The sequence below is a fragment of the Ambystoma mexicanum genome, chromosome 9 (assembly GCF_040938575.1).
Source record: "Ambystoma mexicanum isolate Mex_15411 chromosome 9, UKY_AmexF1_1, whole genome shotgun sequence".
In the NCBI taxonomy this organism is placed as follows: Eukaryota; Metazoa; Chordata; class Amphibia; order Caudata; family Ambystomatidae; genus Ambystoma; species Ambystoma mexicanum.
Genome location: NC_090931.1, coordinates 281,140,209 through 281,167,572, shown reverse-complemented (window position 1 = coordinate 281,167,572; position 27,364 = coordinate 281,140,209). Strand labels below are relative to the sequence as shown.

Genomic DNA, 27,364 nt, shown 5'->3' with positions numbered 1-27,364 from the left:
CATGGCCAGTCTTCATCCATGCTCTGTGTGCCAATGAACATATTCTCATCAGTTTACCAAAGACCTTTACTGTCTGACACTTATTGGCTGTAATGCTTACACAGGCCTCTGGGTGCTTTTACCTTGACAAGTCTGACGAGAACTCAAAGGCCACCGGGTTGGTTCAGTGTGTGACTGAAGCGTTGTCAGCTATCCACACGGTGGCTATAGCGCGATATGTTAATCTTTAGTTGTTTGGATATCAGTGTTTTTCCTTAGCCCCTCACTAACCTGTTGTCCAGTAACGTTCATACATTGCTTTTTCACTGCCAGGCTGTCAGCGATTTTAGCCCATTGGCACTTTTTGTGTACGATGCCTCACCTTCGTTCTTTATTCTGCAGCACAATTACTGAGCAAAATTGCTATTTCAAGATTTGAAGAAATTCCTCACTTTGGAAAGAAGCATATATCTGCCTGTGGACTGTTAACATTGGTGCATTATGGGTGATGGTGCAGGACTCATTAGCAAAGTTTAAAAGAGGAAGATACATGGGTAACTGAATTATGGTTTTAAATAGCCGTAGACTGCTTTGCCAGTGACATGAAACACGGAAAGGCCCAGAAACGCGACACAATGAGAATGTTACATGGTAGACAGCCTGCATTTAATATGGAAAAGCCCATATTTTAAGGATTCATTGAACTCAAGGCTTTGAAACAAAACATACATACATACATGATTTGAATATACACATCACATACGCTTAGTCTTAATGAAAATAGAGCAATCTCTGCACATCATTTGCTAAATGGAGAAATGTACACAGCTCGGCGTTTGGCTCCACTCTTTCTTAAAAGATTTTCAGGGATTTGTTTTTCAAATTACTTGACGGGCTGGAAAGGGCCATCAGTGATGATCATGTACAGTGGTTTCGGATTAACTTGCGTTTAATCCATACTTCACGTTTTGAGACCAATTACATTACAGGTGATTCATCAAGTACAGAGCACTACCTCCTACTACTAAATTATTGATTGGTGCCAATCTGCTTTATCCACTCGTCGCCTCAGCCAGCAGCCCGGCAAAATGACTAAAGCTCAGGTCAATCCAGCAGCCAGCAGGAGATCAGAGCCTCACTACATACAGCTCCTGAAAATTTGATGGGGCTTTGTGGAAGGTACGATTCCTGGAGGATGATGAAAGGCCACTTACAGCACGGCAGATGCCCGGTGGAGATGAGCTCCGGGAAGGGCGTGGAGGTTTTAGCAACCACTGCATTTACATGACACTTTAAAGGAAAAAATAATGATCCTATAGCATTGATAAAGCCCATTTTAAATTATAATTATATAGCCACGACAATGCAGTGCATATTCATAGCGTAAAGAGTGAAATGCATGATGTGGTACATTGAAATTAACCATTTGTCATATTATTTTAATATTAGATTATTGCTTTGTTATCATACTCGAAATATTTCTCATTAAATAAAGAGCATTTCTGAAGAAGTGTCAGTTTTAAAATTGTCCATTACCACGCCATCAGTCTTCCCCCTCATCTGGGCGACAGTCTTTTCACAAGCCCCACAACCCAAAAATATGTTTTGCTCTTCCCATTATTTTTAACAGTCAAGTATATAAGCACCTCTGACACACAGACTCCCGGGTTTGCCCCCCTTGGTGCAAGTGTCACAAACAACCGAGAAGTTGTGAGAAACATTTTAGTGCGTGCAACATACAACTTCAAAGCATGCTCCACATTCAGTGAATGCAAAGCCCGTTCTGCAGGAGGGGCAGGATTGGGGAAGTCTGACTGAACCTTTGGCACGAAGGATGAAGGAGTACATAGCATCACCTTGGACTGATGGAAAGACAAATAAGGTTGTTTGCAAGAGAGCCTGAAACTCAACCACACGCTTGGCTGAAATGATAGCAATCAGAAAAGCAGTCTTCCAAGACAAAAACTTTAGAGAAACATAGTGAAGAGGTTTAAAAGGAGAACTCATCAATTTTGAGAGAACGACGTTTAGCTCCCATGCGGGGGCTGGAACCTTCACAGGAGGGAACTCTGAACAGTCAATTTAGGAATTCTTTAACAAGCCTGTGTGACCACAAGGAAGGCCTGCTAGGCGTTCGAGTGTACCGGGAGATATCTGAAAGGTGTAACTTAATGGAAGAGTGAGCAAGGCTTGCCTCTGCAAGGTAGAGCAGGTACAGCAGGATTTGAGGAGCTTTTATGCGAAGGGGAAAAAAACCCTGTGAATTACACCACACAGAGAAGCGTTTCCATTTGTGCTTAGAGCATGCAACAGTAAACGCTGACCTAGCTTTGGCCAGAATATCTTTGCATTCTGCGGGTAATGGCCAACATCTTGGTTTCCAGGATCCAAGCTGCCAGTTTCAAGGACACTGGGTCGTAGTGGAGGACAGACCCTTCCACTCGGGGGAGGTCTGGAAGAGGAATTAATACAAGGAGCCACAGACAGGTAGAAAAGGTCTGAGTGCCAGATCTGCCTGGGTCATGACAGAGCAATTAGCATCATCTTGCAATGGGTCTGCTTGAGTGCCCTAATCGCTCGCAGAATCAGCAGAATTGTCAGGAAAGAGTAAAGAAATCGGCTTTCCCAGGGGAACGAGAAGGTGCCCGCTAGACCCCTTGGTTGTGGTTACCGGCTGGCAAACGTGGGGCACTTTGCGTATGCTGCCATGGCAAATAGATCGATTTGAGGGCGTCCCCACCTGGAGAAGAGCAGAACAACTTGAGTCTGATGAAGCGCTCATTTGTGGCAGGATTGTAGTTCCCTGCTCAGTGAATCTGCAATGGTATTGTGAATGCCCACTAGATGGAATAAGAAAAATCTTCTGATCCATCACCCATATCCACATCGCCTGCGTTCTTTGGACAGAATGGGAGAGTGGGTCCCCTGCCCCGGTTTCTTGATGTAGAACATGGTGGTTGTGTGTACATGAAGATGCGAACCACTGTGTTCTGGATTTGAGGTTTTAATGATTTGAGAGCCCAGAACAACACTTGCAGATCCAAGACCTTGATGGGCAACTCCTTCTATGGTTGCTATAAGCCGATGGCATGAAGGTGACCTGTGTGTGCTCCACATCCTTCCACGCAGGCATTGGTGGTCCCCCGTGGACTGATGCGCTGGAAGGCGAAAAGGAGCACCTTGCGTGAGATGCTAACGAATGGATCACCACTGCAGGGTCTTCCTGAACACTGGAATACGGATGATCTTGTCATTCCAGGGGCCTGACACTTGCTGCCACCTGGCATCTAGGAACTGATGTAGAAGCCTCATATGCAGCATGCAATGAGGGATTACGGAAATGCACGAAGGATCATCCCTAACAGAGATTTGATGGAGCGGACGGTTGTCAGTCGAAGAGTTAAGAGCTGTTGCACTTTGCTCAAGATGGCCTGGACCCTCTCCTTGGTCAGTGAGTTCAGACGCGAGTCTAGAAATTAAAGTTACTCACCGTAGTGACTACCTTATAGTCCCCTTTCCTCCATACGTGAGACATTTCGTCCTTTGGAGGGGACTGGAGAACTTCTTTACAAAAAGCATCAAACATTGAAAATGTTTGTCCTTCTCTTTATACGCGGGGTACTGCATGCAGCTGTAACCCTGCCCTCCTGAGCTCCGCCCCGCGCATCGCCCTTCAGTCCTTTTCTATCGCCAGGTCGGTGATCAATTAAGCAATAATAGAGGATACTTATTAGAGAGGACGGCGGGCGGGCGTATGGAGGAAAGGGAACTATAGATTAGGAGTAAGGTAATCACTACGGTGAGTGAACTTTGTTATACTCCAATGTCCCGTCCCCTTTCCTCCATACTTCGGGGGAGATTCCAAAGCACTCCTCACAGCAATATGGGTGGATGGAAACTCATGACTGAAAAAGGTTTTTAAGGACAGCCTGACCGAATTGCGCATCGGCCCTGGACCTCAGGTCCAAGCAGTAATGCTTACAAAAAGCTGATGGGGAGGCCCACGTAGCCGCCTTGGTAATGGTCTCCCAGGGAAAATAATTTTGGAAGGCAAAAGCAGCCGCTTTGCCACGTACAAGATGGGCATGAATTCCCTTCGGATGTTGAATGCCCTGAATGGAATAGGCCTCTGAGATACATGAGGCAATCCATCGGGAGATAGTAGCTTTTGAATCAGGTTTCCCTTTTGGGTCTCTGAATGTAACAGAGTTGGGAGGAGCCCCTGAATTCAGCTTTTCTGTCCAGATAGAACTTCAGAGCTCGTCTGACATCTAGATTGTGTAATGCTCTCAGCGTCTGAGGCCCGGTTCGGGAAAAAAAACAGGTAATGATATAGACTGATTCAAACGAAAATCTGTCACCACTTTAGGAAGGAAAGAAGGACGAGTGCGGAGCACGACCTTATCCTTATGAAAGGTAAGGAACGGATGTTCCACAGACAAGGCTCGAATCTCGCTTACACGCCTTGCCGAAGTCACTGCAATCAAAAACGCAACCTTCCAAGAAAGGTACTTCAGATCCGTCGTGGCCATTGTCTCAAATGGCTTATGGCATAATGCGGTCAAAACCACATTTAAATCCCTCTTTGGGTGAGGATTGCATACAGGTGGAAAAAGATGTAATAAACCTGCGAAATGCCTTTAAACGACTGGGTTCGTCAAAGAAAAGGAACAGGCATCAGTTGATAGGTAGGCGGCAATAGCTGACAAATAACATCGATGTCCGAAGCAGCTAGATGAGAAATGAACAAAAGGACAGTGTCAATCGTAGCATGTCTGGGGTCTAATTGTTTAGCTAGACACCAGTAACAACACCGGAGCCACTTGCTCTTATACTGAGACCTCGTAAAAGGATTCCTGGGCATTTGGATAATGTGCATATTGTCTTCAGACAGATTAAACTGCGCTAGGGATTGCAACTCAGGCACCAGGCCTGAATGATTGTGGGGAGGGGTGCCACATCTGCTGATTACACTGGTGAAGCAGGTTGGAAATCAGCGGCAGTCTGATCGGAGGACAAATCGACAGATGCTGAAGTTCCGAAAACCGGAATCTTGCTGGCCACCAAGGAGCTATGAACAGGAGAGTGCAATTCAAAGCACTCCTGAGCTTGCAGAGTGACCAGTGGATCAGAGGAAGAGACGGGAAGGCATATGCCTTCATGTTGTGCCACGGGATCTCGAGAGCATCCCAAGAAAAGAGGCCCGGAGACTGTTCCCGGATGCGTAAAGAGGACGTTTCCTGTTTGTGGCAGTCGCAAAAAGGACCACTTCTGGAGTGCCCCATTGGCAAAAGATGTTAGAGAGGACTTCCAAGTTCAGTTCCCGCTCGTAGCTGGCCGCTGTCTGCCGGCTGAGTGAGTCTGCCGTCACATTGAGTTGCCCGGGAATGTGCACCGCCAGCAGCCAAATGCAGTGCTGGATGGCCCATTCCCACATCTGAATGGCAAGATCCCCAAGGGGTGGTGACTTGGTACCACCCTGCTTGTTGATGTAAAACATGGATACCGAGTTGTCCGTGCAGACGCGGACCACCCGGTTCGTGATGGATGGTTGGAACGCTTTCAGTGCCAGAAAAACAGCCAGGAGTTCCAAATAATTTATATGAAACTGCCTGTCCTGCGGTGTCCATAGATCTAAAACCTGGAGATGATCCAGAGTTGCTGAACACCCTAGGAGGGAGGAGTCTGTGGTAATAGTCACTTGTGGGCAGGGCTCCTGAAAAGAGGTCCCCACCGTGAGATTGCTGGTCGAGGACCACCATAGAAGGTCCGCCCTCATGCAGGAAGGAACTGAGATCATCTTTGAATCCGAGTCCGAAGCCTGAGACCAAGACCTCCGAAGAGCCAGCTGAGTACGCCTCATTTTGAGACACGCAAGAGGAAGAGCAAGTACGCATGAAGCCATGTGGCCCAGAAGTCTCTGCAACCACCAAGCCATCATGTGCTCTGACTGGTTGAAGAGCTGACACATGGCGAATAGATCCGCAATCCTGTCTGCCATCAAATACACCCTGGATTCGATCGTGTTCCAACAAAAACCCGGGAAGATCTGGTCTTGGGAGACCATCATGGAAGATTTCCGTCAGTTCACCGAAAGCCTGAGGTGGAACAAGAGCTGAAGGAGAGACTGGAGATTGCTCAATGCCGTCTATGGACAAGGGCTGCATAGGAGCATATCGTCCAAATACGGATATACATGAACGTCCTGTAGCCGAAGGTAAGCTGCAATGACCAACATCATCTTCGTAAAGACATGCAGCGCCGAGCTGAGACCAAAAGGAAGCACCCGGAACTGTAAATGCTCCACTCCTAAGGAGAACCGCAGGTACTTTCGATGCAGACCCCATATCAGGATGTGCATGTATGTGTCCTGAAGGTCCACAACACCGAGCCAGTCGCCCTGCCAAAGAGAGAACTTTATTTGGCAGGGTGTGATCATCTTAAATTTCTCTTGGGGGAAAGATTGAACTGGGAAAGGTCAAGGATGGTGCGCAGGCCAGCCTGGTTGGGTTTGGGCACCGTGAACAGTCGAGAGCAGAAGCCCTCCCCTTGCTCCCCGAGGGGAACAGGGTCCACCGCCCTAAGGTCTAGAAGCTTCTGAACCTCGGCTCTGAGGGAGGATGTCTCGATCTGTTGGGAGGGTGGATTGAAGTGTGGGGGAGGGGCAAGCGAAAGCCCGCCCGAGCGATGGACAAAACCCACCGATCGTCGGTGATGGTCTGCCATGCCTCCAGATGAGAGGAGATTCGTCATCCCACCGGAGTCTCGTGCGACCGACAAAAAATATAATTTTGCATATTTGTCAGCTGGGAGACTACCTGCTCCTGGAGAGGAGGCTGAAGGGCGAGAGAAAAACTGACCACGTTGTTGTCGACGGGTGCCACCAACCAGAGGGCCAGTTCTGCGTGACCCAGTGGTCCTGAAACCCTTTGAAGCCAAAGAAGGATTGGGACTGAGACCCCGACCTCTGGGTATAAGGGGGCCTTAGCTGGGACCTTTGCCAGGACTGACACGGATTTGGCGGTTTAAGTACTCGCCTTGGTCTTAGTGAGTTTGTCATCCGTAGACGAATGAAACAACTCCTTTCCGTCGAAGGGAAGGTCCAGAACTTTAACTTGCACCTCCTTCGAAAACTTTGTTGCATGGAGCCACGCCTGGCAGGAGGTGTCAATTCCCACCATAGGCCTCGAGCTGAACTATCCACATGGTGTGCCGCAGCCTCCAGGATATCCTGTGCCAACACCCTTGCGTCCAACAAGCCGGCCTTGAAGTCGTCTAGCCTATCCGAAGGAATGCACTCCTGGAAATCGGCTAACTCCCTCCACAGCTTCATTTTAGCTGCTGCCAGGATCAGCTCGGTATTTTCTTGGCGAAGTTGCAGTGCTGACTTAGCAAAGACTTTCTTGCCCAAGGAGTCCAGAATTTTGTCTTCCCTGGAGAGAATCTGAGCGGCAGGTGTAGAGGTCGCAGAGGCCGGCTTAGATTGAAGCGTGGCCGCAGCTAGCACTGTTGAGGAAGGGAGCAGGCAAGACGCCAATGCTATCTCCTCGGAGGTGTGAAGCCTGTAACAGGCGTCGATTCTCTTATTAATATGTAGCCCGGTGTGGGGTTTATCCCAGACCTTGCAGGCCTCAGCCAAAACATCCTTCTGGAGGAACAGGCCATTGCGCTCTTGAGGTGACAAGGTGAACACTCCTGAAAGCACCCCTTCCTGCAGAGCGGGGGCCTCAGGTACTGGAATGTCGAGGAGGGCCATCATATCCAGAACATGGTCATGGAAACCTCTGACAGAGCGGGGCTACTCATCGCTATCCTGAACTGTCTGAGGGTCATCCGACGGATCGGTGGCAGGTGGCTGGGCCGCCACAGGTTTTATAGTGCTATCCCGCTCCACCGGTGTCTTCTCTACGGGAGACAATGGGGGTAGGGGAGGAAGAGCTGGAGGTGGAGCGAAAGGGAGAGGGGATACAACCGACGGGGCTGCTGAAGCCACTGGAGTGGAAGGTGGCGCAGGATGATCAGGGTATATTTCCTTGAAAAGACCCTTAAAGTACTCCTTCATAGGGTCAAAATAGAATGAGCCTCTGAAATTTCCTGAAAAACACATCCTCTGATGAAGGCTTAGGCGCTGGGGTAGGAAGGAGCCTCTCATAAGGGGCATAACACCATGAACGCAATGAGAAAGGTTTCCAGGAAGGCCCACCACCAATCGGGTCCGTGTAGATCAGTGGAGCAGAAGTAGGAGGAAGCGAGACGGTATGTGGCAGCGGCATCCGAGCATGCCAGTCATAAGAAGGGCAGAAAGGATTTTTGCATTCCACCAAAGGTGAAAAAAGCTGCTCAGCCTCAAAACTAAGATTCCCAGCACCCGCCGTTGAGAACGTAGGTGTAAGGGAAGAATCCAAAATGGCCGCCGTGGACCATGAGGGGAGGGCTGCCATTTTGTTGATGCCTGAAGAGAACGGTGTCACATGTACAGCTGAGGCAACTGTCTCCACAGGCTGGTCAGGGGACTTAAGTAACAATTTACCCTTGACATAAGCATCCTCGGCATAGCCGGTACTGGGGGGTGTCAGATGCTTGCTTGACATCTTAGAGGTGGCCCCAACATTAGCCTCCAAAGGGAGGAACCTCGGCAGAGCCTTTAACAGAGGAGTTACGGTGCATGACCGCCCTCTTTGCCCCCTCGACAGAACCGGTATCACTGTGATGAGCGCGGGAAAAGTGAGGAATTACCCTTACAGACAAGACCTTAGGAGCAGGCCTCTCGGTTTTGTTGGGACAGATCTTAGCCTCAAGTAGAGGAATCTCTGGTTTCATTCTGTTATGTATAGCTCCCTCGTGAGGGGCCTCAAGCCGTGGCTTGGTACAGAAAGCTCCAGAAATGGAGGTGTCGGGGTGTACCCCGGGGTCCAAAGCCTCATACGCGCTGGGCCTACGTTTAGCACCCGACAGGTCAACCTCAGAACGTGTTCCAGTCTTGGCTGGTCCGTCGTGGGAACCCTCGGAGAAAACTCTGGTACGCCTATTAGGCTTGTGAGACACCTCAGAAAAAATCCTGGTAGTAGAGCTACTAGAGCCCCTCCCAGACCGAGAAGACCCCGGAAAGGAGTCCCCCAGCTGGGGCACCCTAAAAAGCAAGGAACTTACCGGGCGTCTCTTCTTTTCGTCGATGAAAAGCTGAAGATGAGGTGGAGGAACATCCTCCCACCAAAGAAGACAGCGCTGGAGTGCCCAGACGGAGAGAGAATCGCAGTAGAATCACGAATCCCAGTGGTGGTCAAGCCTGAGACACTCCAAGCAGAGAGAATGGGGATCCATCTGCAGGTTGCAGTCCGCGGACCACCAGACAAGTTCTTGGTGAGGAACGGGAGGAATGCTGACAAGCTCCAATTGGGAGCACCGCTCCTGATTCCATGAGGCTGCGAAGTGTAGCTGTAATCTCATCTCGAGTCTCGTGTGAGGTAAAGCCAGTAGTAACGCTGCCATGATACCCAATAGATGCCGTAACCACCAGGCTAAGGTCACTGCTCTGCTGAGAAAATGACCTGTGGCCCTCGTGATGACGTGATCTTGTCCTCAGAGGTGAAAACTCTCTTGGAGCTTGTGTCCCAGATGATACCCAGAAAAGTCAGGTTCTGTGCAGGCTGCAGTTGAGACTCGAGGTTGATCGAAAATCCCAGTTCGTGGAGTATGATCATAAGGGCGGAGGAAGTGTGGAGAACCGGCTTCAGGGATCTCGCCCTTACAAGCCAGTCGTCCAGGTACGGGTAGAAAAGGTGATCCTGGGCCCTGAGAAGGGCTGCCACCGCATTAATAAGTCTGGTAAAGACCCTGGGGCCCGAGTTGAGGCTGAAGGGTAGAACCTTGTAATGGAAATGGAAGCCCATGATCCTGAACCACAGAAAGGACTGATGAGGCTGCTAAATTGGGACTTGTAGCTAAGCGTCCTTCAGATCCAGGGAGCACGTCCAGTCTCCCCTGCACAGCATCTCTGCAATAAGCACTTGCGTAACCATCTTGAATTTTTGAAGAGGGAGAGGGAGGTTCAGGGTGGAAAAGTCCAACACAACTCTCAGGCCAGCCTGGTTCTTCTTTTGTATGGTGAAAATCCTGGAGTAGAAGCCCAAGCCTCGCTGGGAGGCTGAGACTACCTCCACTGCCTGGCTCTCTACGAGCGGACGTAGTTCTGCCAACAGAGTAGTTGTCCCAATCTGTGGCAGTGGAGGGGAGGGGGGAAGAGAGGAAGGAATCGGTAAGCGGTAACCCTTGGACACTACAGATAGGATCCAGGGATCCGTGAACCTCTGACACAGACTGCGTGTGAAGGGCAAGCCTGCCCCACACCGGAGACACGTGGACCCGAAGGTGTGCATCATGCCTTCTTTCCCTCTGAGGCTGGTGCGGAGGAGGGGGGACTGAAAGAAGCCCTTGCTCCCCCCCTTCTGCTGTTTGCGCCAGTGCTGACTGTGCTGGTGTGGAACATCCTGAACTGTGGGAAGCAGGAGAACCGGAATCGAAGGACCCGGCAAGGACAGCAGGGGCTGCACGGGGGGGCCTGCAGCGCTGGAGCTATAGGAGGAATGGCTATAGTCACAGGCGGAGGGGCCAGAGGGAGCATGTCCCTGATCACATCCCGAAGGATGGCCCACATTGGAGGAGATCTCATGAATGTGAGGAACTTTTCCAAAAACCTGTCCTCACAGGCCGGTGGGGTGGTAGGTGGTATTGCTGCTGGGGCCGGTTCGTACTTGGTCTTCCCTGTTGCAGGGTAAATCTGCCCTGCGATGCAGATGGATAAGCTGTAGGCCACGTACCTGGATGAGACCAGTCCCACCTTGAAGCTCGTTCTCTCACCTGCTCCCCACCAAGGGGCGGTATCGTACGGGAACAAATTTTGTGGAGCGGCAGTCATTTTGTCGGGCTGCGTGCCACGTGCTTGCCTCACTGGACACGGTCTCCTCCGGGACTCTTGGCGGTGGAGCACGAGACCTACCCTGCACCTCAGGATGGGGCCTGGTTGGTGTACTGCCCTCGGCTGAGTCGCCGTTAGTGCTGCTTATAGGCGCCCCTCAGACATCTGTTCGGTACAAGCGCATAACCCCTGGGGTGGACACCCAGTAAAGAATCTTGCTGTCCCTCAGCACTGTCCCCGGAAGGATCTAGCGACCCCTCGGCCAACAGCTGAAGCAGCCTCCGGACCTGTGCTGGTGCAAGAACCCAACATTTCCTTGGGAAGGAGTGGCCCTTGCAAGGTGCGATGGAAAACAGTGACCCCCTACCTTGGGCCTTGACTTGTGCTTGACAAAGTCCTTCAAGTCTTCTGGAGGCGACTTCTCGAAGAGCTCCCTCTACCGAGCTACCCTGTTCTTCACAGCGTGCGGTGTAAGCGTGTCATATGCAGTACAACCCTCCCAGCCGTGATCGGGGCCAAGGCAGCGGAGACAAAGGGACTGGGGGTCGGATGTAGGGAAGAGCCCCTCGCAGGCTGCACACCTGTTGAAGCCCGCTGATGTTGACATGCGGCGGGGAGGAGCGTGGCGCCAGAGGACCGAGTACCTGATTAAGACTAAAAAATAGAAGACAAAAGACAGAATAAACTATCTGGGGAAGAGCGTGTGGTATTACAAGGCCGAAGCCAAACCCAGGAGCGCTAGTGAAATCGGCCCGTTCCTGTCGATGCGGAAAAGGAGACTGGGGAGTGGCGCCGGTGGGTGGCGTCAGGACAGGCTATGCTCCCAGGGCCGCATCCCTGTGGCCCTCTAAATTTAAAGGGGAGGGGAAGAAGGTTTTTTCTGGTGAAAAAGGTTCAGTCTCCTGTCCCTAGCAAGGGATGACCATGCAGGATGGAGGAAAGGGGACGGGACGTTGGAGTAAGAGTGCTCTGCAACTGCACCAAGCATGACTTCGAAGTTGATCGAGAATCCCAGAGAAGTCAGGCACCTGATGGTCTCTTCGGTGTGCTGTAAGGCCAGTGGACAAGAGATGGCGTTGATCAGCCAGTCATCCAGATAAGCACAGACAGATCCCTGAATGCCATAGATGGGCTGCCATTAGAGCCAGACTCTTAGTGAAGACCCTCAGAGCTCACTTGAGGCCGAAGGGAAGAGCCTTGAATTAGTAATGTCTGCCATGTACAATAAACCGAAGGAAGCATCGGTGCCTGCAATGAATGGGGATGTGAAAGTAGGCATCCTCTAGGTCTAGGGAAGCCAGGTAGTCTCTATGCTCCAGTTGTTCGAGAGTTCGAGCACATGCTGCAACGTGACCACCAGGAACTTCAACATAATTCTCTATTCACAGAGCTGCCTCAGGTCAAGGATGGACCAACAACCCAACTTCTTTCTCACCAAGAATTATATGGAGTACACTCCAGAGCCCCAGAGGTGTTTTGGCACAGTCTCTATTGACCCTGTTTTTTTTAAACAGTGCTCTGATCTCTTGCAAGAGCAGAGGAAAGTTTTGCGCCTGTCGTATGACAGAGGAATGGAGGGGCATTTGTCCAGAAACTGAAGTTTGTGACCTTGGTGGACAATGCTGAGCACCCACTTGTCGGTGGAAATGTTGCGCTACTTGTTGTCAAATTGTGATAGAATGCCTCCCAAGACGGTGCTGAAGCAGGGGGCAAGGCCCTGGACCTGGTCAGGCCTCTATGGTCATTTGCGTCCTGAAGGGACATTCCACACTGATGCTGCGTTCCCTCTGTGTAGGACTGTGAATGTCCTCTGTACACCTCTTGCATGCTGGAGCATGAAGGTTGGCGATATGCTGGGCTGTAATCTTTTGTGGACCTGGAGAAACAGCCTTTGGATGAGCGAAAGGACTACCTTTCGTTGCTGAAGAGTACCCAGCGAGACTGCCGTATCTGTGTCTGCCTTTACGGACTACAGGGTCTCATCTACAGCCTTGGCAAATAGGTCCACACCTTCAAAAGGCATATCAATAACTTTCAATTGGCCCTCAGGGCGAATGTTACTGGCCTTCAACCAGCCTTGCCTGCAGAGCACTGCTCTGTTGCCCAATTGAATCCGCAATGTCCAAGGCGTTGGTAATTGTGTGATCAGAGGCAACTTCGCTCTTGTGAAATAATGCCAACACTGCGTTTTTCTTGCCTGGTCTGGTGGAACCATGTCGGGAGAGGAGGGGTTAGTGGACCTTTTCCTCACTGCAGCAAAAACCAGAGAGTCGAAAGAAGGCTGGGAACTGTCAAAAAACCAGAGGGTGTTTCACATCTTAGTCCCTGGGATCCCGTACTCAGGTGGCCAGGGAAGAACCATCGCTTTGGATCCAGACCCGGGGGGTGGAAAAGCGAAGGAGGATCACCTGGGTATGGGGTCCTCTGGGAATGGGGGAGAAGCACCTGATGGTGAGACATGGTATCCCACTTTTTCCACGACCCATCTAACCACTACCCCTGCTTATTTTATGGGAAACTAGAGCTCCCATAATTTCTCCCCACATTACATTGGCAACTCTACTGAGCCGAGAAAGAGAAAGAGAAAGAGAGAGAGAGAGACTGGGTACGAGAAGGAACAGCTCTTCCGGGGCTGATGCAAAGCAAGCGATGGAAGTCGTAACGCCAAGGAGCTGATCTACAGTTACGAAGATCGAGAGAGAGTCAGGTGAGAATCCCACACTTTTGGGAAGCCACAAGCATTCCAACATTGAACCCAAGTGAGCGGAAGAATGAAACAGTCAAGGTGCTAGAAAGCAGCAAGCGACCCTCCTGGGTGAACGACAGTTGGGGAGGAGCAGAGGAGGCGTTGGAAACATCCTTGAGTGCTGCATGAAAAGTGTTTATAAAAGAAGACTGATTAACACAACCAGTGAGTTATCGAAGGTAACAAAAGTCTGGTTTGTGTTAAAAGCAAAAGTAACTAACTCAAAAGTTGAAGCGCGCGACGATAAAAACACGTAATAGAAAGGACAATTGCTGAATTGTAAAACAAATGGATACAGAGTTAGGGTGGTCCTGTGAAGCGAAATGACACATTCGAAAGTCTCTGTGAAAAGTTCTGAGTTGATTGGGAACCAAAGGCAAGAAAGCAATCATGATCCCAAAAGAAAGGTGAATGAAAAGCAAAGTATGTGAACTCTGAATATGCCAAGAGGGCAAAATATATGAACTGTGAAAGAGGCCAAGGCAGCCATCCAAAGTGAATAAGAAACTATAAGTACCAAGAGGCATTGGTGTTGCATAAAGAGGAATATTGTGGATTGTAGAATTACCGAAAGAAAGTTTGAAGTGGTCATGCAGAGGTCTATGTAAATTCCCTGCAGTTTCCAAAGTCTTCAACAGTAAAAATACACTAGAGACAAAATGTGGGGAAGGAAACCTCAGGAAGAGAAAGACAGGCTTGAGCTGGGCAGAGGGAAGCCTGTACAGTAAAGGACAAAAGTGGAACTGTATATTTATGACAAGGCGGACAAAGCCTAAGGAAGTGATTGAACTACCAGAAGCTTGATGCCCAAGCCAGAACTGTTAGACTGTACCAGTAAGCCAACGTGTGCAAGACTGAAAGAACTGTGCCATCTACCTATACCTTTTAGGAAACTCTCTAGATCATGTGTGCTGAACATGAGGAAGGGAGTTATTTAAAGCCATTCTTTCTTTTGAGACACTATTTTCCTTTTGTGTTTCCTTAACAAATTTGTCATTCTGAGAAGGGGGGCAAGGTTAGGTTTTGTTAGAATAAGCCTTTTTATTTAGACTAGAATGACTTGGATTGTTTGTGATTTATTTAATGGTCAAGATTACTCCAATTTTAGAGTTTGGGCCAGTTAGGAATTCTACCAACCCAACCAAAAAACCAAATAAAGGATTTCAAAACTTGTATTCATTGTGTCCCTGTCTACTATTGATACCATGCCTTACTTAGAGAACAAAGACACTTGGGGCAGAATCCGGTACTCTGTACTTCTCTAGGCGATCCTTCTTTGGAGGGGCCGAAAAAGAAGTTTTCATGACCAACAAGTTATCTTCGCATAGGTCGTCGAGCAGGGGGATGGACACAGCTGATTTTCTAAGGACTCTATCCTTTGGAAAAAGGAAAGCCTCCTTTTTCATTTCTGCAGGAACCAGGTTGGGTAACTTTGCTGCCTGGATCAACAGTGCATGAACGGATCCGATCTCATTTGGTGGAGAGTCCCTGGAGGGCAGATCTGCATTCAGGGGTCTGCAATCAGCCAGAATCAGGTCCTCAAAATCACCTGTACCTTGAGTACCTTGTGAGGTGTCCATGTCAGGATTAGTATTCATGACTGTGAGGCTAGCCACAAAGATGAAAAGCAGCCTAGGCAGAGGAGGCATGACAAGGCACTAAATGAGGTCAGTAGTGGACTCCTAGGAGGCTATGACTGGAGCCTCTGATGCCGTAGACAGAACTGCGGATGGGCTGGATGAGGGAAGCCTATGGAGGTAGAGCAACCTTGTGGATGGTTATCGTGGTCATTAACATGGCTATCGACAGGACAGTCATTGAAGTAGTTGCAGCAGTCAATGAGGCAGTAGACGAAGATTTCAGTCGATGGACTGTGATGATGACTTGGCCGTGGACTCAGACTTAGGTTTCGATGACGGAATATGAACATGACCTTTGGAGTGACTGCTGATGGAGTTTGAGCGACCGTCGGGGAAGAGGCCGTCAATGTGCTTCATTTTTCTGATAATGAGTCCGCGGAACCCTGCCATTGTAGACCAAGCCTTTGGAGTCGTCGACAGAGAAAGTTGGAGCGTGGGACTTCTTGTCCTTTTTAGGTCTCTTCCCCAGGGAAGTGTCCTCAACTGATATCAACCTCTTAGTAGAGGGAGTATGCTCAACAGATCTACTGACCCTGGCAGAGGCATGACTTTGCACTGAGGCCGTGTCAGGCTTCGGCACCCTCCTCCAGCCAAGTCACCAACTTTCTGTGATAATCCCGTTGAGTTTTGGAGGAGAAGGACTTGCAGATGGTACAGTTGTCCCCATCGTGGTCCTGTGTAAGCAGTAGATGCATTTGTCATGCCGATCATCCACAAAGGCGTTCAGGTTGCACTTGGAACAGACCCTAAAGAGAATCTTCATGTGGTGCAGGCCAAAGACCAAGGAGAAGGCCTCACACGAAGAAAAAAGTTCAGACAAGGGAAAAAGGGTTTGTGGGGGGAGGCCGGGGGGGGGTTTGGGGTTATTGCATCCAGTACTTTTTGTAAAATATTTGACGTAGAAGGGGGTGCTCCATTCTCACAAAAGTATAGAGATATCTCGCACAGTGCTTTGCAGTAGAGAGGATTTTCTGAAATGAAAAAGCCACCATCTTTTTTTTTCTGATGCAAGAGGTAACCACGATTATACCCACGGCTATATTACAAACAAAGGCAGAAAAATGCCATTTGGAGGAGGAGAAACTAATAAGTGGCATCAGGCTAGAGGTTGAAGATGGGGGCACCATGTAAAATTGGAGAGTTGGAGAGGGGCTAGGGACAAAGTTAAGGACACCAACAATTTCCAGTAGCTGAAATTATCCGGCAGGATAACCGCAGCTACAGAAGAAAAAGCAAGTGGGAATGAAAATGTGTCAGACGGAACAGCAAGGGTATGGGAGAGGGGTAGGGCAGGAAGCATACGTTTATGGAAGCGGGGGGAGCAGGGCAGGAGAAGAGGTGCACCTGGTGAGTGACTGGGAGGGCAGGGAATATTTTTTTTTCTAGCCATTTCTCCCCCGTTAACCGCAGCCATCGACGACTAGATAACCGAAGCTTTCTGTTGTGCAGATCTATTATTCCCGTGGTTATGGGGAAGAAATTATGCAAATTACAGCTACAGTGAGGTAAGGGGTAAAATAAAAAAAATGACTCGCCCATGACTAGTGGGCTGGTAGTATTTTAAACTATACAGTGGGCACGGCCAAGGACTGTGCTCACATGACACGGTCAAAAGGCATGGCCGTAAGCCATGCGTAGTGGCCCAATAGCTTTGTAAAATATAACAAAACCCTTGAAATTCAGTAGATGTGGGAAGTCATGACCAGCTTAACTCTGCACGTTCCCTTTGCAAAGCCCATGAGCACTTACATATTATAAGAGAAGGGATTCACAATAACAAACAATATGGCATTATGGGTGACATAGCATTATGGGGGACATCAACAGGAGCGCGCCGAGTTAAGCTGGTTAGGAATTCCCACATCTTCTGAATTTCAAGGCGTTTGCTGCGTCAAATCTGTGCAACTTAACTGCACCTTAACTAAGCTTTTCAGTGAATTGCAAGGGTTTTGTTATCCCGTCGTTTAATGGGCCACTAGCCATGGCCTTCGGCCATGTCCACTGTACATGTTCCCCCAATATGTTTCTTTTGGACCCACTACTAGCAAAGGAGGTAGGCAAGGGTTATGTTGTGTTAAATCTGCACAAAGGAACTGTGTCTGGATTATCTCTGGAAGGATTCTGGCTTGGCACATCCTCAGAGGAAGGCCTGGTGAGGAAGACGGACAAGGTGGTAATGGCCCAATTACTTACTGGCAATCTTCATTACTCCGAGTTCAAGTCTTCCTTGTCACAGTCCTTGAAATCCCTCCCTCCCGAAACCCATCTTGATTTTAAACTGCTTGGGAAAAAAAAACAGGAAGTCCCAGTGAGTCAGGGGTACCTAGCTTAGGGAAGGAGCTAAAAAATGGGAAGAGCCAACGTTTTAGTGGGGGAAGCGGGGGACTTGTGACAAGTCTGTCTCCCGGGTGAGGACTCCCATCATAGAGTAAGGACTGTGACGAGGAAGATTTGGACATTTGGACTCCTCGTAATGAAGATTACCAGTGAGTAATTGGGCCATTAATTATGCAACCTTGATAGGAATAAACAGTGACAGTTTAAAAAATTGTCTTCAACTGAAGGGAGAGGGTATTTAGAGAAGGTGACACAAAGATGGTTAAACATGGTATGCGTTTTCCTTCTACTCTAACTTGCGAAAGAATCTAAGGGCTCAGTGACATGCAGGTGTCGTGGTTAATCACATACATAGATACACATCCCCCATAGTCTACGTTTCAATGAAGAGGTAGACTTCAGTGAAATGAGCCTCAAAGTTCAATCCATTTTATATGGCATCTCCCTCCTGAGGCCAAAAAGCAAAGATACACAAAATATAAAAAGTCCTGAAATGGGAGGGGGATAGAGCTTCTAGTTTTCATTGGTTTGTACAAACTTAACGAAGCGTTAATTGCCTCTGCAGTGGACTGACCAAGCCAGTAGAAGGCTGGTAATCCAATGGATACAGGAGGTTAGAGCGTTAACCAACTTAGTGTGGTGCAGAGGCCATTAACACCATTAGGGCCCTGGCATACGGTCAAGGTTGCTGATAACCTTTGATACAAAAGGGATCAGTTTGGGCCATGCAAGCCATTTCTCCAAAAATATAAACTACAATCAAGTTAATTGGCTGGCACATAGTAGAGGAAACTCACGGGGGAGTCCCTTTTCCATGTTCAAGGCGGGAGGATGGTTGCTTTTGTCATTCTTAAATATGGAAGGGGTGGGTGGAGTGGTGGATCGGGAGAGCTCAGCTTTCTGGGGAGGGGGAAGGGAGCCATTACCTGTGGATTCAGCCAGCAATCCCAACAAGCCGATTATCTGCACCTCCAATGCTGGTTGCAATAAGATTTTTTTGAATGACTGTTTTGCTCTCTGCCAGCATTGAATTGCTTCCCTTTAAAAATACTGCTAGATGCCACATCTTTTCACATTTAACAAAATATTGCAAAAGAGAAAGCATACATTCTTGGTGCCCCCAATGCCACAAGACAATCAGAGAGGCTGGCAGGGCAGGGCGCTCCCCTGCTGCAGTGGGGGAGGTGGATCCTCATGACTGCAAGCAGCCTCGGCTGCCTTAAACATATTTCCTGTGCTGATCCGGACTCTGCGGGTGGTGGCGCGAATGAGTGGAGCTGAGCTGCTGCTGGGTTTAGGACTCTGGTGGGCCTTGTGCGGCAGCACCACCGCATAGCCCAAAGGGATGCGGGCTATGCAGCGGTGCTGGATTTGCTGTGGGTTGGTTCTGATGGGCGTTCATGTGTTACTGCTGCTGTTGTTGTAGTCATCTGTCGGGATCGCTGATGGCGTCTGTTTGCCTCCTTGCTCCTATTTTGGTCCATCCTTTCCTAGCTGGATGTCTTTCTGGGGATTATCCACGTACACTCTTCCTCATTGGTATGTTCCCCGCTCTCTGTATTTTCTTGTTGCATCTTTTGCGCACAGTTTTGCCAGGTTTTCATTTTTCTGGCTGACTGTTTTATTGTTGCTTTGCCCCACATAGTTGGCAGTGACTTGCTTGTCCTGCAAATTTTACATTGTTTGAACTCTCACCCTGTCTGCATTTTGGTTCATCATTACCGTTTTCTTGTTGGTATTCTCATGTCTTTTCGCCTTCTGCTTTTTATTCTCCGTTATGTGACTGACAATTTCATGTATTGTACCATTTCCTTAATTTTGTCAAGCGCGTTGGCAAATCTAATGTAATAATTGACAAATAAATAAAATCGACTAGCTTCAAACATTTTTTTCACATTTGTTTGCACTCTCTCTTCAAAGCAATAGATGGTTCTCACCCATCTTCCTTGTGACATTGTTTTCCAACTGCTTTAGCAAGGTCTTAAATCGTCAGCGGAGAGATCAATACTGGAGGAAGCCATCCAAGTTTTGATTCGGAAAAACTGGCAATTAAACAAGACAGCAAAACAGATGGGACTGAGAAATATGAATGCATCAGCTTGCTTACTAATACAAGCTTCTAATTTTCTTCATAACTACTGGCATGGCGTTCATATATCAAACTAAGTTTTCGCTTTAGCAAACATTGCATAAGCAGGTAACATCCACCAACTAGAATTATGATAATTATAACTATGCAATTCGTTCGAAGAACATGTTGGACTCCGACCTAGGAATTGGGCTCCTTGGTAGCAGGACACAACTCTTTCCATTTAACAAACTAATGAATTCTGGAAGCACACGTTGGTTAACATCAAAGAAACAGATCAGACTTCTGCACCAGAAGAAAGGAAAGCCCAGCACTGGTCTCCCCATCCGTTATCTGGTTCTCCTACACACTGTGGCAAGCTAGAAGGAGTCGGAAGACTTAATGCTATGATTTTCTTGCCATATTTCTGCGAGGGAAAATCCCTACCTAAAAACTAATGGTGCTTGTTTAAGTCAAACAAAATGTCTTCCATCCGATTCTCAACTATAAACTAGCCATGCTACTTAGAAAAATAAACAGAAAGGAGGAGACCAGAACACAGTCTCTAGGTTAGGCTTCTGCCTAGCCCAGCATTGAAGCTTTCTCAACAGTTCAAATCATTCGTCCATATGCTTTCTTTTGTACAAAGTTCCTTCTCAGGTTTTGTAGGCACTGGACTACTCAGATGGTTCAGTTTTCACTATCCTGCCCGTTTCTTTAGCTTGCATATAAAACAAATGTTCTAATTTACATACACCTGATTCACATAGGGTCCTTGCCCCATTTGCTGTCTCATTATCATACCCTTGTGGACTTACGCCAACTGGTATACTGAGGAGATATGCTGTTGTCTTCCAGATTTACTAGGGCTCTTGTCACTCCATTTCTCTCAAGTGCACTTAACCTTGGAGGTTCTTTCATGTCACAATCCACAAACATATTCCTTCTCTTATGATCTGTAGGGAACACTTGCTCCGTTAAGCTTTTCAGACTCCTAAGCTTGTCGTTTCTTTCAACTCGCCATATTCTTTCTTTCCTTCCCCAGTCTCATCCCTGGGCTTTGCTCGTCCAGGACTCAGACATCTCTGACCTCATATAATTTGTTATCAAAGTGTTCAAACATCCTTTCCCCAGCTTCATACCATTGTTTTGCTTGTTCAGGACCTTCAGGTACCCGTGACCTCATATGTGTTCTTGCTTCAAAGTGTTCATGGCTTCTTTCCCCAGCTTTTAGCCAGGTTCTTTTTTGTTCGGTAGTCTCAGGCTCCCGTGGCCTTGTAGGAGCTCTTAAATTCAATATACAATGTACGTTCCCCTAAACAGCACCTTCTCAGTGGAAGTGTTGGCTTCCCGTACACGGCATTCGACAGCTGCTGTCCGTCGTACATGGAGCACGTGGATTCGCTCCTTCTCCAAAGGTCTGGTCTTGGCATCTGTTAGGCCTCCAGCCTACCGATGCTTCGTGCGGTCGCGCAATCAGAGGAATCTAGGGATTTCCTATTGCTGCCTCTCCATCAGACTGCTTGGTCAGATGGGACGATAGTGTTTGAGCGTTTGGCTAGGCTCTGGTTCGCTTCCCACCTCAGCGTCTGCTCAGCATTTGGACTTGGCTCGACCCCTCGAGGACATCCCTTCCGCAGAGGTGGGTCTCTGAGTCGGACTCGCTCTCTGCTAAGCGTAGTTGATTCCTCCTTGTATATAATCTTCCCTGTTTTGGAGTACCTCCGTGCAGTAAAAATGGTATGTTCCTTGTTGACTGCAGCATTGCAAAAGAGTTTGAGGTAAAAGGTAGAGAACTGAAAGTGTCACTGTTTGGTGGCATGGAGATTTTAGTAAAGCTAGTCCTTGTCCCAAAAAGGGGAGTCACTCCCAGTGGGGTTCCGCTTGCCTAAACCCCTAAGGAGGGTTTTGCAGAGCAGGCTTACCTCCCTAACCTCACAGGGTGTGGCTCCCCTCTGTGGAGAAGGGACCAATTGAACAGATTTGGCATAATATGCAAAAGTGGGAAAACTGCTGTTGCATTAAAGAGGACACTTTCTTAAATCATGGTCCTTAAAGGACAATGGCAAGATCTCATCAGGGTCGTAACTTCTGGAGAAGGGGGCAGGGGGAGGAGTAATAGGAGAATAGGAGAGAAGTTGCACCCTATAGAGGGGGGTTCCATCAATTTTGGATTTATTAAACCACTAACACTACCTCTGCCCGTTCTTCACTTCTTGCAGACAAAGCACTCTGGGACTGATCTGACCAGGAAACCACTTGTCACAGCAGCCAGGATCGAAACTTGACATAACGTTTGAAATGGACTAATCCACTGTGGCAAATTGACTATATAAGTGGGTGAGTTTGCCAACTCGTGTCCAAGTTTGACCAAATTTGGACATCGTAAGCAGAATGTTTCACCTAGAACTTAACTGTGGCACAGTCTGCCCAAAGACTTCTGCCAAAGAGGTGAAGCTACAGACTCCAAGGAGGGTCTAAGGCCCTCCCCATAACCATCCCAGAGGACCATTTGGTGAGGACTGCTGTTTGGACAAGGCCCGTCTGTTGCCTGAACACTAGTAACCAGGATCCTGCTCACTGGAAGCGACAGGCAGAAGAAAGACTCGCCTTATCCCTCGAGACCCTGAAAGGGGTCCCCCAGCAACCAACGAACAACACTGGTCTGTTTCCTGCCTTGGACCACTTCTAATTGACTGAACCACTCAAGTAATTTTCAAGCCTTCTTGAGCCACCGCAGGACCCCCTGAGCTGCCGTTAATTCACTTTTTTTATCCATTTCTAGCAGTCGGGCCACTAACTTGACCATTATATGTCTGCACTTCAGATATTGAAGAGCCGACCACCACTCCAGAACTGCATTGGATTGCTGGACCTTGAACTGACTTGCCCACTTCGGGACACCCATCATGGTCTGCCTGTTCAGTTGATTTAAGCCAATCACTGCCAAAAAAACCTCACTGCATCACTAGATTGCGTCAAACCAACTCAACCGTCTCTACGCTGATTAAACCCATTGACAACTCAACCCATTTGAAAGCACCTAGAAGCCCAGCTCAACAATGTCAAGCCACCCAAGAAGATCAATGTACTGATAGTGGTTCCGATTCCCGGGCTTAGGGCTTAAGGGCTGGAGAGAAACTTAAGATCCTATTCAATACCTTTTAAGGACAATATCATTTGAACCTCAAAAGAACTGCAGAGCCTCGACTGGACATTTATTTTCTTATCACAGTACTAATGCTTTGATATTTGTTTGCTAGCTCACATCCCTCCTTAATAGTATAGCCTGCCCTCTGCCATGTTGCCACAAGAGGTAAAAGCGGTATACCCATTACACTGTGCCTATTTCACCTTTATGCTTGAGATCATTGCTGGTTTAGTAGGGGTAGCTCCCAAAGTGCTGCGATGAACCATTGAACAAAAATGGGAGTGAAAAGTAGAAAACTTGCAAACACTTTAAAAAACAATAGCTAAATCAGGCAGAGTATAGGCCCACAATCCATGGATCGTGATGGCAGATGGTGAATGCAGCGATACGCAAAAGGGCTAACAATCTATTTATTAAAACACATGGATGAATGGGAAAGGAAAAGCCAATTTTTTAGGAAGAAATGACTAGCAAGAGACTCACAAAGTGCATGAGTGAAACTAAATGGAGGGGACATATCTAAGTCTTGTGCTTGCATCATTTTTAGGCAGTGTTTTAAATAGTCTGGCAGAGGGCTGCAATACTATCAAAGGGAGACTACTGTTATTTCACCACCGGGATGCAATACTATCAATGCGACAGAAAAACAAGTTACTTACCCCTGGTAACATTCTTTTGATTGGATGTTCCTCCCACGTTGAGACTACAGAGAGGATCCAGGGGTCTGCAAAGTTCTGGCGACAAAAATGTGCATGGAGAGCATGCCTGTCCCCCACTGGAGACATGTGGACCGGAGGGGCGTGTCATGCCTGCTTTCCCTCTGAGGCTGCTGCGACAGAAGGGGACTGGAATAAGCACTTACTGCCCCCCACCCCCATTTTTGTTGTTTTCACCGATGCTGGGACGGCGAACGGTCAGGCTGCCTGGACCTCTTCTCTTGGAAGCCGTGGAAACCTCTGTATGTACGCCCCTTCTCAGAGCGTTGCTGTGATTGGGTTACGGTTTGGGCATGGTCTTTGTAAGAATGGATAAAGACTTGGCCGTTAGAGAGCGTTTAAAAAAAATATATTATTATCCAGCTCCTCATCTGTTGTGGAGTGGAAGAGGTCACCCCTTCGAACGGAAGATCTAGAATGCATTCCTGGGCATCTGGGTTGAATTTCGTTGCACGGAGCCAGGCCGTTTTTCTCATGTCAGTGGCAATACAGATGGCAGGACCAGAGGTGTCAATGTGGGCCACGGAGGACTCCATGATGTCCTGCGTCCCGATTTTGGCCTCTGCCAATCCCGCCTTAAATCATGATTGGCTCTGCGCCGGAAGCTCTGGGAGGAAATCCGCAATTTCCCGCCACAGCCTCTGGTTAACGGCTGCCAGCATGGCATCCACGTTGGCTTGATGCAGGTGCAAGGACGCGTTGGAACACAGCTTCTTCCCGTACGCCTCCAAGATCTTCTCCTCCTTGCCTAGCAGCGCCGCAGGGGAGGCGGATGAGGACAAATCTGAATCCACTGAATCTGAAATGCATCTCCCAGAGAGCCAGGGCCCTGCCCTTGCTAGGAGGCGAAATTTTGGCATTTCCTGTTGTACCAGGAGGCAAAGAGGTCCACCTGAGGGTGTCCCCATCTGCTTAAGATCTTCTGCAGTATGAGGGCGTTTAGCTGGCACTCGAATTTGTCCGCTACCAATCTGCTGAGCCTGTCCACCTGCAGTTTGGATTCCCCCGGAAGGTGGACGGCCCGAGGTAGATGTGTTTCTCCAGGGCCCATTCCCACATGCTGACTGCCAGTCTGCACAGTGGAGGGGACCTGGTCCCTCCCAACCTGGTCCCTCCCTGCTTGTTGACATAGAACATGCTGTTCGAGTTCTGTCTGTCTGAATGAGGACGACCTTGCCCTCGATAACCGGAAGTAAGGCTCTGAGCGCGAGCCAGATGGCCTTCAATTCCAGCCAATTGATGTGGTACTCTTGCTCCTGTCAGGTCCAGGTGCCATGGATGCAATGGTTGCCCAGGATGGCCCCCCCCATCCCTCGAGAGAGGAATCCGTAGTGATGGTGACCTGTGGGGTAGGTTGCCTGAACGTCTTGCCCATCAGCAGGTTGCAGTCCCTGGACCACCACGTGAGGTCTGGGTGAAAAGACAGAGGAACATTGATCATTTCAGACTGAGAGCCCCGCTCCTGGTTCCAAGATGCTGCAAAGTGCAGCTGTATCCTCCTCATCCTGAGTCTCGTGTGAGGGATGGCCAATAGGACCGCCGCCATGAGACCCAGTAGATGTTGGTACCACCAGCCCGAGGTCCCTTCTCTGTTGAAGTGCGCTGTGGCCTTCTTGATGGCTGTGATCTTGTCCTCCGAAGGAAACACTTTCTCGGAGCACGTGTCCCAGATGAGCCCCAGGGTGGTCAGGCTGTACGTAGGCTGCAGCTGCGACTTCTTGAGGTTGAGTGAAAAACCCAGCTCATGCAGTGTGTTCATAAGAGCGTGGGACATGCGGTGCATCGCTTCCAGAGATGTCGCCCTGACGAGCCAATCGTCGAGTTACGGGTAAATGAGGTGTCCCTGGGGCCTGAGGAGGGCCGCCACCATATTCATCAGCCTGGTAAAGACCCTGGGAGCCAAGTCGAGGCCAAAAGGAAGCAACTTGTATTGGAAATGATAGCCCATGATCCTGTATCGTGGAAAATAATGAGGCTGCCAGATCGGGATGTGTAAGTACACGTCCTTCAGATCCAGGGAGCACATCCAGTCTCCCTTGCACAATGTTTCCGCTATCAAAGCTGGCATAACCATATTCAATTTTTGTAGACTTAGGGAGAGGTCGAGGGTGGAAAGGTCCAGAACAACTCTCGGGCCCGCCTCGTTCTTTTTCTGAATGGTGAAAATCCTGGAGCAAAAGCCCAAGCCTTGCTGGGAGGGTGGGACGTCCTCCACTGCCTGGCTCTCGACGAGCCACTGGATCTCCGCCAAAAGAGTTGCTGTCCCAAACTGTGAGAGTGGAGGGGAGGGGAAGAGGGAGGAAAGGTTGGGATAGGTAGGTGTACCCTGTGGAGACTACAGAGAAGGTCCAGGGGTCCCCGAAATTCGGGCGCCAGATATGTGCATGGAGAGCAAGCCTGCCCCCCACTGGAGACACGTGGACCTGGAGGGGCGTGTCATGCCTTCTTTCCCTCCGAGGCTATTGCAGAGGTGGGGGACTGGAAAAAGCCCATATAGTTGAAGAGGTCACACCCCTTGAACGTCAGGTCTAAGATGCGCTCCTGGACATCAGAGTTACATTTTGTAGCACAGAGCCAGGCAGTTCTTCTCATGTCCGTGGCAATGCAGATGGCCCGGCCAGAGGTGTCAATGTGGGCCACGGTGGTGTCTTGTGCGACCTTCCTGGCCTCTGCCAGTTTAACCTTGAATCGTGATCGACTCCGTGCTGGAAGCTCTGGGAGGAAATCCGTAATTTCCCGCCACAGCCTCTTGTTAACGGCTGCCAGCATGGCATCCGCGTGGGCTTGACGAAGATGCAGGGACTCGTTGGAATACAGCTTCTTCCCATACGCCTCCAAGATCTTCTCCTTGCCTAGCAGTGCTGCAGACGAGGAGGCAGAGGACGGCTGAGGCTTGGAGTATAATGATACCACAGCAATCAACAGAGTGGCTGAGAATGGGCCAACAGCAAGAGTGAATCCCCCTCCATCTGCCTGTACTTGGCATCCATGCGTCGATTAACCTGCTGGACCAAGTGGGGCTTGAGCCAGCCCTTTTTGGCCAGGGCGACCACATCCTTCTTCATCGGGATCCCCGTTCTAACTGCAGGATGCAGCATGAAGTCTTTGGTGAGGATCCTCTCCGCTGGTTGCTCGTCCTCTGGTTGAGGAAGGCCCAAGTACTCTGCCAGTACTGCAAGACGTTTGTGGAAGGCCTTGGCTGATGACGGTGTGTCGGGGTCGTCCTCCTCATCGGTGTCCACCTGCGGTTCCCGTTGTTCCGGCACCGATGGAGGAGGTCTGGGAGCCATAGGCTGCGGTGTGGGGACCGGAGCCGGAGGCTGCAGCGGAGGCTGGTATGGAATCACCTGCACTATCGGTTGGGGAGCAGGCGGCGGAGGCCGGGGCGCCTGTACTGGGTCATGTCCCTGATGGCATCCCTGAGGATGACCCCCATCCAAGGAGATTTCATGAGCCCGAGGAACCTTTTAAAAAAACCTATCCTCGCAGGCCGGAGGGGTGGCATGTGATATCGACGAGGTAGCGGGCGGCTGCTGGAGCCATTGCATACCCTGCCCCTACAGATGCAGCTGAAACCTTCCCTATGCAAGTGACGGATAGGCTGTAGGCCACGTACCTGGTTGACACCAGTCCCAACTTGACACTCGTTCCTCCACCTGCTCCCTTCCTTGGTGCGGTGTCGGGCGAGTGTCCCTCATGTCTGGCACAGTGGCCATCTTGTTGAGCTGCCTTCCACGTGCCTGCGTCGTGTTGCTTGTCTCACTGGGCGCAGCCTCGTCCAGGACTCTTGAGTGTGGATCATGAGGCCTACC

At 49.3% G+C, this 27,364-nt stretch overlaps 1 protein-coding gene across 15 annotated transcripts in view; it reads right to left on the bottom strand.

The window, feature by feature from the left end:
- The window catches only part of MSI2 (musashi RNA binding protein 2), a 2,560,560-nt gene that overhangs the window by 284,160 nt on the left and 2,249,036 nt on the right, over positions 1-27,364 (bottom strand). The window lies entirely within an intron of this gene.